We start from the raw sequence: 9,160 nt of genomic DNA on the forward strand, positions 1-9,160 counted from the left end.
TCAGCTGATAGGCAATCTGATTCTCTCTTTTTAGATCTTGAAATTGAATGGAGCTATAACAACCTATTCTATCTTTTTCAGATCAAATTACTTTTGTATAAACTTTATAAGCTTTTTCGCGAAACACACTACTGTTATTTTATTTTATATTTTTTTCAAACTGTTATTTCATTTAATTTGTTATTTATACGTATAGATATACACAAATCAGCATAGTACAAATGTTCTCGACAATATGAAAGATAAAATCGTGTAACTGCTTAAAAATTTTGAAAATTCTTTTAACGTCTTATGTGATACAAAATATATTTAAAAGGTTTTTTTCCTGAAAGATATTATATCCTTCAAAATACAAAGTAATTTCCCTACTTTGTTTAATTAACAACCAAATATTTATTTACCACTTATTATATATGCTATTTACGTTCAAGTGAAGAACATCAAGCGATAGCTTGAACCACTTATCAACGAATACGCCGCCAAGCGAAATCGAGTATCACAGTCATAAATTTCATGGCGTCAAACGCGAGGTAACTATTTATCTAGTTATCCGCTGGGTAAGTCACGTATAGTTCCGCTCTCGCCAGCTTCATTATCTTCGCGGGACACGTTTTCCCCTGATGCAACGAGATTGCCGGATGTGCAGGACGGTGGAGCAGAATGTGGTGGATGAGCGAGCGGAGGTCGGCTTCTTCCTTCGGTCGCGGATCGAGGGGACGAAGAAGCCAGGATAGATCCAAACTCAAGAACCCTCTTCCCGTCCCTCTTCGCCTATCTCGTCCCCGTGGTCCGTTTGGTTTTCTTTCTTCTCCCTGCTTCCTTCCTCCGTTTCTTCGTCGTTGCCGTCCGGTGTCTCCGGTTAACATCGCGAGTCACGTCGTGTCAGAAGGGTTTTGCGAGTCGGCGGATGACTGCCGGCGGGTGATATGTCGCTTTCTCGCGTGACGTCAGCCCCATCGCAAAAGAAAAAGGGCTGGTAGCGATGGTTATGGCACGAAGAGGAAGAGAGAAAGAGAGAGATGAAGAGAGAGAAAGAGAGAGAGAGATGTGGAGTAGATTCACCGTCGCGAGAAGCCCGCTTAGATGCTGTGCCAGAAGGGCTCAGCGTTACAAATGACCGCGATGCTATGCATACCCAAACAGATCAAGTACACGGCGATGTATGGAGGAAAGAGAAAAGAGAGAAAAGAAAGAAAAAAATATTTATTAAGTACTTACGCGTGGATTAGATTTCGTAACGTGGATCTATGATAAAAGCGATTTTGATATATCAAATGTGTGTGCGCGTGTGTGACATTTGGTTATTATATATATATAAAATTCTGATGTAAGTAAAAATAATATTATTTAATATTCGTATTTAGAATGTGAGAAAAGGATTCCTTGATTTTACAAAAGAGAATATTTTCAAATTCCGCGCAATTCCATGCTTTGACATTCAATCTGGGAATCGTGACTCTCTCTCTCTTTTCTATATCAAGTATCTATTGTTGACTACTTTTGTTCATTTCGTTCATAGTGTCACCCGTTTGTATGCAATGATCGTGGAAAATCCCAAGTTGTGAATAAATAAAAACATCTATATTTTCATCCTTCGAGATGCAACGGTTCGAGAAATTCTCGTTTCCGCAATGGTAATGGCGCGTGCTTCCATTATTCTTAGCACTTTCCCTCATCTCGCCGGCGGGGAAAAGAATGGGGAGATGATGCATGAACATTCTGCGGGTATTTACGGCGCGAGAATCACTTGAATCAATATTTCATTAAAAGAATTTGGGACGAGAATTGTACTGTGCGTGTATGTATTCTCGCTTTACACTAACGTCAATGCTGGGTCTTTGCATATTAATAATAAGAGAAAAATCTCGAATCTATCGACTTGATTCTATAAACATTTTATATAGACATTTTTAGAATTTTTCAAATTATGGAATCAGTTATTTAAACCAATTGTAAGATTTAAAACGTTCTTGAAAAAATAGAATAATTTAAAAAATTAAAACAAAAAATATTTTTCCATAATTGAATATGCTAAGAATGTAATAAAAGAATTTAATAGGAGATCATCATCGGCGCATTGCTTGTGGCAGCTGCGTTTTTTCTTTCTTAACGCGCGCGACATCGGTATCGAAGAAAGGAAGTGAGATTGTGCGAGAACGAGGATCACTAGATAGAGGCAACAAGACGAGGTAACCGAGTAGTCTAAGAGCAGTATCAGGGAAGAGAGACACGACACAAGAATGGCGGTAACCTCCGCGTCGCGGGGAAAACGCGGGTAGCGGAAAGATGGGACACGATCGCGCGTTTGCATGCAAATGCCGAGCGCCGCGCGGTAAATGTTTCTGCGCGATAAAAGTCTTGTAGCGCGGCGGCAGCTATAGCGCAAATTTACGTGCTTTTTCGAGCGACCGCCCCTTACTCCCGACCTTTCACAGTCGACCCCCTTGCGACCATCAGGATGAAGCTCGGTGCGGCCGCCATAAATGAGTATGTGTGGATGTGTGTGTGCGTGTGTGTGTGTGTGTAAGTACGTGTAAGCGTATGTTGGAAGGGCCTACTACACGAGGCACTCCGGTACGCCCGAATTATTAAGAGCCGCGCTAAGCCACACTTACCGCTCTCCATATCCCCAACCGCCTTCCGAGAGCTGTCTGTTACATTATCAAGAACGAGCTCTGCTCCGAGATGCGCTCGCGAATCTTCGCTGCTCGTACGTTGTCGACCGTCACTCTACGTCATTGTCTCGATAACAATGCACCGCGGATATCCAACCGCAGTCTTGAATGTCTGGTTATGCCGAGTGACTTCGCGGCATAATTATACGTCGTCGCTGCAACATTTGAGATACAAACCGCAAGCATCCCCTTAGCAGCCCTTGTGAAAACATCGAGGGAGAACGTCGAACGTTGATTCCCTCGGATCAGAAATAACGCGCGGGATGAAAGATGGAAGTTTTTCTTTTTCTCCTCGCGCATTAAATATAACACTATCTCGAATAATAAGAAAATTTAAATTTCTCCTAAATTCAACTCGTTCGCCGCCAGCGACGATGGCGAAGGTTACGAAACAAATCACTGTCCCGCACACCACCGTGGTTTTAACCGCTTTTGGCTAATTTCTCTCGCCGCGAAAATCCTAATTAATGAGGGCGTATTACGCTGCGCTGAGTTTGTTCCAGGCGCTTCGACGAGCTCCTGGTACGAGGGGTCGAAAAGCCGGCCGGGACGAAAGAGGAGGGAAAGGGGCCGGAGCGCGGTGATGGGTCGCTGCACCTTCGAGAGAGAGAGAAGGGAACAAGGGTGTGGTGCGATGGATGCCAACTAATCGGGTAATTTTTCCGGCATCAGTCGGTGAATATCAACGCTGCCGTTGAGCCCTCCCCCGCGGCGTTAAGAACGACAAACGATCGCCGATCCATCTGGCTCAATGTAACTCCGTTGAACGTCAGCCTTTCGTTCGTCGTCTTCTCCCTTCCGCTTACCATCGTCGACTCACCGAATCCACTACCTATTCGCCGGCGGTTCGAACCATCCTTTTCAAACCAGCTAAACGCTTGCCCGGAACCACCCTACGAAGGATGTTTTTTAAGTGCCCGACATACCCGAAGTAAACCGATCCGAATATATACGTCAGATTGCTTGTTTTTGAACCACTCTCCAGCAATCCTTCGTATCAAGATAATTTCTCACGTTAGAAGCGTAAAATTTCAACATGTCAAGGAAAATGCATTGTTGCAATCTTAATTCGTCAATATTAAATTGCAGATATAAATGCGCGCCATTCGTCATCTATTAAAGCTTTCTTGAATAAAGTCATAAAAAAATATCATTAAAATTGTGGATATTATATGAGCCAAAGAATTTCTCTAATCTTTCAAATTTTTATAGTCAAAATATTCATTTCATATAAATAAAAATTTTATGGTGTAAAGAATTAATAAAAGAGCGTGACGTTACATGAATTTATTGTACATTTAAAAAGCTCGGTTATATTTTATACAATCCTATGCGTGTAGTTGCTAATTAATTAAGAGCTTTTTATTATGATCAGGCTACGCGTTAATGAACAAAGGAACACAGCGGGATGTTGTAAAAGACAATTTGTCGGAAATTCTTACACATTGCAAATGTACGTTAACATTTTATGAGACCGCGAATGGAAGCAAGGGCACCTGAGCACCAGTAAAAATCGTGTCGCTAGAGAGAAGAATAACCGGCTATAGCGTGCGGTTAACCGGAAGCGGAAAAGGTCAAATCGCGTCGGTGGGCAAGCTCGTCTAGTCGGGGATGGGGTTGCGATAATTGGAACAAAGAGAGTTAGCTCCGAGAGTCAGGAGGAATCCTCGTCCTCGGGGCACTCTCTCCTCTCCGTCTTTCATTCTCTCACTTCCTCTCCGGTAGCGATAAAGTTTAACTCTTTCGAACTCTGTTAGCGGTGTACTCCTTCCGGTGCATGAAGAAAAATTCCCTTTATCTATTTCGCCATTTTTTGTATCCCCTTTCCGTCCGTTCATCTTGCCCGGCATGTTGCAAGGCTTTATATTGCAATTGCGAAACTATAATACATTAGACGAATTACAAGAAATTTATTTCTAATTACAAAACAAGAAATTTTGTAATATCTTTACATGTTTGTAAAATTATGTGATAAATTTTGGTGTTAGATTAGAGTCATTCGTAATATCTCAAAAAAAGATGTTTCCAAGGAAAATATCTTAAAATCAAGTTATCTTAATCAGTTATCTTAAACTTTTTTTATATGATCATAAATATGATTTGCAAAGAAAATATTAAATAAAAATATATTTATACACATTTATGGCACAGGAATTAATCGACAAAAGTTTTTGAATATATTAATAGATAAACAATTAATATTATGATTTATATTTATATTGACATTCGGAGCAGGTTTTTAAAAAATATATTGCAGTATTCGATCATTGTTGCAACAATCATAAATACTTGAAGTTTAATGTCGCTAAAGATTGCGATCTTTCAATCTTAATTTATCTAGAACGTGTTCGGTTTCCTTCTCCGAGCGATGGGTAATTCATCGTACGGTCCAGTCACTCGATCATTAAGCTGATCCTCCTTTCGCGATGCGTTGATAAGTGACAGTCATGCTACATGAATATCATTCAAGTGTGCTCGTTGTCCGCGTTACTAACTACATGTCAATCAGTACGTTTCGAAACATAAATATACATTGCGTGTCTGAGAGATGCTTGATTAATATGGTCTGTATTTATTAATGACGGACAAAGCAGTAGCGAGAAGTACGCCGAAAATTTCGCTCGAATAAGATTCGAGAGATATTAACCCATGTAGTCAAGTTGGATATATAGTAGCCTTCACAAAGGCAAAAGTGAAAAGTATGCCCATGCAATGTTTACCGCGAAAAGTATACAAAAACAAACTGAAAATTTCTGCAGGGATTCTTTATGCAAAATTCCACTGCGTAACACAGAAAGCGCGTTTCACTCCATCAAGACCACATTCTCATTACGAACGGATTCTCGTTTAATGTTCCGTAAGAAGCGGCGATTCCGTTTAAAAAGGATATCTGAGATGCGCGAAAAATCCTAACGCGCGAGTGTGACTTCCCATAAAACACAGCCCGCAGAGGAATCATCAAAAACTATTCGCGGCCGCTTGTGTTTTACAGCCTTTTGCATAAAATATGAAGTCGCCGCGTGTAAAATATTATCGCGCACGTCCCTCTCCGAATAATATATTACAGTCGATATCAGCGTATCAATATTCACGCTGGTGCATATGATCCTCCCATCCGATGTGTTTTCGATCGGCAGAGTAGAGTGCGGTTCCTCTCTCGATTCCCGCCGAGTACCATTATCCGGCGGCTTCCCATTGCATTCCCGATATGGTTCGATTACCGTTGGCGGAATATCCATTTTGCAATCAAATGAAATTAGTCTTTCATTTCTTGTGTTTTATTTTCTGTGGTTTGCCTTTTTCTCTTTCGTTTTCTGTTTTGTTGTATAAGTGGCGACAGTGCAAACACGCATAAAAGTTTCAAAAGTTCAATAGTTGAATGTGACTTGAAATGCGATAGATCGACGTGATCAGTGTTGTTCAGCGTAAACCGACGAACGAGGTTATATGACATAATGCAGGGATGTTGACGAAAGGGGCGGAAAATAAGGCGGAAGCAATAGCGCTCCATGTGGCTGGAAACTCGTTTCGTCCATTAAAGCGCGCTTTCTTGCCGGCTTGTTTTTCGCCTTCCTCGACGTGGCTCGGTGCCGCTCTCGTGGCATTGAGATATACACGAGGAAAACACACCGCGCGATACGTACGCCTTGGCGCGATTTCGACCCCGGAATACTCGCAGCGACTCATCCTCGCAATTCACCCCCGACAAGGGCCTAAGTGAAATTTCGTGCCGCCGGGCGCGCTCCCTTTTCTCCTTCTACATCCCGGGGCCTTTCAGTCTATACTCACCGGTCGTCTTTGCGGCGAGTCGAGATAAAAGATCCGACGCCCGCTTCCTCCCATTGCACGATATCCCGTGAGATATCTTATACCGCCGAGAAATTTCCGTGCTCTTCTCTCTCCTTCTCTCGCGGGCGAAAAAAGGTTTGGCACGGGTTCTAACTGGTCGTGTTGGGGTTGAAGTAACGACGATCTTCCGCCGCGGCCTAATATAAAGTTAATTCACTTTCGTGGCAGTAGTGCGCATCGTTATGTATGATCGTAACGGAACGACGGGATTTGTTTATCCCCTAGGGTAGCTGTACTGTGGCGAACACGCTATATCGAAACACGATGGAAAATAACGAGAGAAAACATAAGAATAGTTTCGCAGCTCGCAAAGCAAAAACGCTGGACTGGGTCAGCGAGACAAGACGCCGAAATGCCAGAGAGCACGGAAATAACTGATAAAACATCCGAATATTTCATTTGTCAGCGGATTAATGCGACGTCAGAAAAAAAGATTCAGAAAAAGTTCCGATTCCTAAATTGGATATGTAAACGAAATGAACTAGAATAGCAAAATCAATGTAATCGAACAAGCATGTTTTTTTTTCGTTTGATTATTACTATGAATTATCATTTTTTATCTTTGCTAATCGGTAAAAGAAGAACAAAAGCATGGAGCATTTTGAACAAAGGACGAGTGACATACAACTCTTCCTTCATGATAGCTCCAATAATTTTATTGGAATTTTATTTTTCAAATTGTGTTATTATTTTTACCGTAAAGTGCTGTAAATCTATTTTCCAAAACTTACAAAAATTAAGAATTTCTGATTAAAGCCCAATATTTTTTGAAAGATTGCATCATTTTCAAAATAAACAACTTGTAATACTTAAATATTTTTATTATTATATGATATTTATTATTTAATATTCTTTTATTTCTGTTTATATTACCACAAAGGTGGATGTATTTTTTTCAGAAAGCGAATGGCCGAGTACAAGAATCGCGCATCGATCAAACCATAGGCGACTTCTTTCAAGGGTTGTTTGCTTTACCCTTAAACTTAACCCTCGCTTACAAAGATGAAGGATCGTAGAGTAGGCGTGGGCGTGTTGTTGGTCGAGAAACTGGGCACGTTTCGTGTGACGAAGCTTTTGGTGGTATATATAACGCGTGCCACGACTCGAATAAGAGGGATAAAGATTCGACTTCAGAAATATCACTAATATATTATCTCGGCTCCATATTTCAGTATTAAAGCGAATGGAAAAGATACGTTTATGTTTCTTTAAGTGTAACGTTGTACTATGTTTTTGTAATAGAATTGGAATATAGCAAACACAGTCACATGTATATTGATATTAATATAAAAATTATGATTTATAGATATTAATATAATAGAGACATATTTTTTGTGTTCTTTATAAAAATAACGACAATATTCGTTTCGAAAACTAAAAGAATACTTTTTGCAATAAGTAATTTTATATTAATAATTTTACTTCAACTTTAAGCTGACAAGTGAGTTTGAATATCAGATATGATCCTTATGATGGGATAAAGGAGGAGTCATGTGCATCGAAGAAAAGTGAAGTCACAAAAATCAAAGGGCTCTCTTCGTACATTAATGAAGAATGTTTGACGCTCTTATTAAAACAAATGAAACAAGTAATACACACTTTTTCTCTCTTTTAAGCATAAGATAAACGTAATTCGAAATAAATGTATAAAATTTAATAAATAATCACTTATAAAAAATAATAATTACATAGAAAAATAAGAAAAAATATCTCTAATATATATAAATTTCTTATACACAAAGGTTCTACATATGCAAATTTTTTTTTAAATATCGATAAAAAAATATAATATACATCAAAAGAGAAAAAGAATGCATTTAAATCTTTCAAAAGTTACATGAAGAAATTTCGCATCTATATCTTGAGATTTTTTCTAAATCTCTGGAGTACTCTCCCCTTTTCATAAATACACACAGAGCACTATGTGGAAACTTACCTCAGCCCAAAAAAGTGCTACTTTCCGGATGTGTTTCTTGACTTATCTCTCAGGCAGTCTGTCTTAGTCTGAGAAAAGAAAAGGAGTTCTTCTTCTCCTTTTTTAATTATTGTTCGAGATAAATTCCTGTAAACATATAATACAATGGAAGTTAGTACAATAATATGCTATAGCAAATAGCACGGTTTTGCAATATTATGCAAATTATATATTCGCGCGCACGCGTATACACATTTAGAATATGTCTAAATCCAACTTTTCTCTTTCAAAAGTATTTAATATTTCGTAAAAAAAATAATAGTAATATTAACAAAATAAATACAGTCAAAATTAAGTTAAAGAAAAAAAAAAATATATATATATACATGGTCGTATATAAAAAAAATCAATAATAATCGTATCTCAATATGAATTGATCTCATAATGAGAATTTTTTCGATATCTACGCGTAAAAATTGTCATTTTAGAATTTACCGCTTATAATACATAACATGCATCATCTTGAGGAATGTGTATCGTAATATCTCTTAATTTCGTCGAGATCTCCGCTTGTGGGAATATTTACACGCACGTTCGGAAAAGCTCTCAGTCGATCACCCCATCCTAGTATCGGCTGAGGAAAGAGGGTTCCTTAAATCGATGGCTTTGTCAAACTTATAGCGTCCAAATTCGTGGACATAAGGGTCGCCCGTGGTGATAG

At 39.1% G+C, this 9,160-nt stretch overlaps 1 protein-coding gene across 1 annotated transcript in view; it reads right to left on the reverse strand.

Moving 5' to 3' along the window:
* Window positions 1-8,686, reverse strand: part of LOC115232816 (heat shock 70 kDa protein cognate 4-like) — a 74,161-nt gene extending 65,475 nt beyond the window's left edge. The window contains exon 1 of the mRNA XM_029802925.1: window positions 8,461-8,686. The gene's annotated coding sequence lies outside the window, so the exon portion shown is untranslated. The remainder of the gene's footprint in view (window positions 1-8,460) is intronic.
* Between the last annotated feature and the right edge of the window lie 474 nt (window positions 8,687-9,160).

Source organism: Formica exsecta, unplaced genomic scaffold, assembly GCF_003651465.1.
Source record: "Formica exsecta isolate Colony F162 unplaced genomic scaffold, ASM365146v1 scaffold15, whole genome shotgun sequence".
NCBI lineage: Eukaryota > Metazoa > Arthropoda > Insecta > Hymenoptera > Formicidae > Formica > Formica exsecta.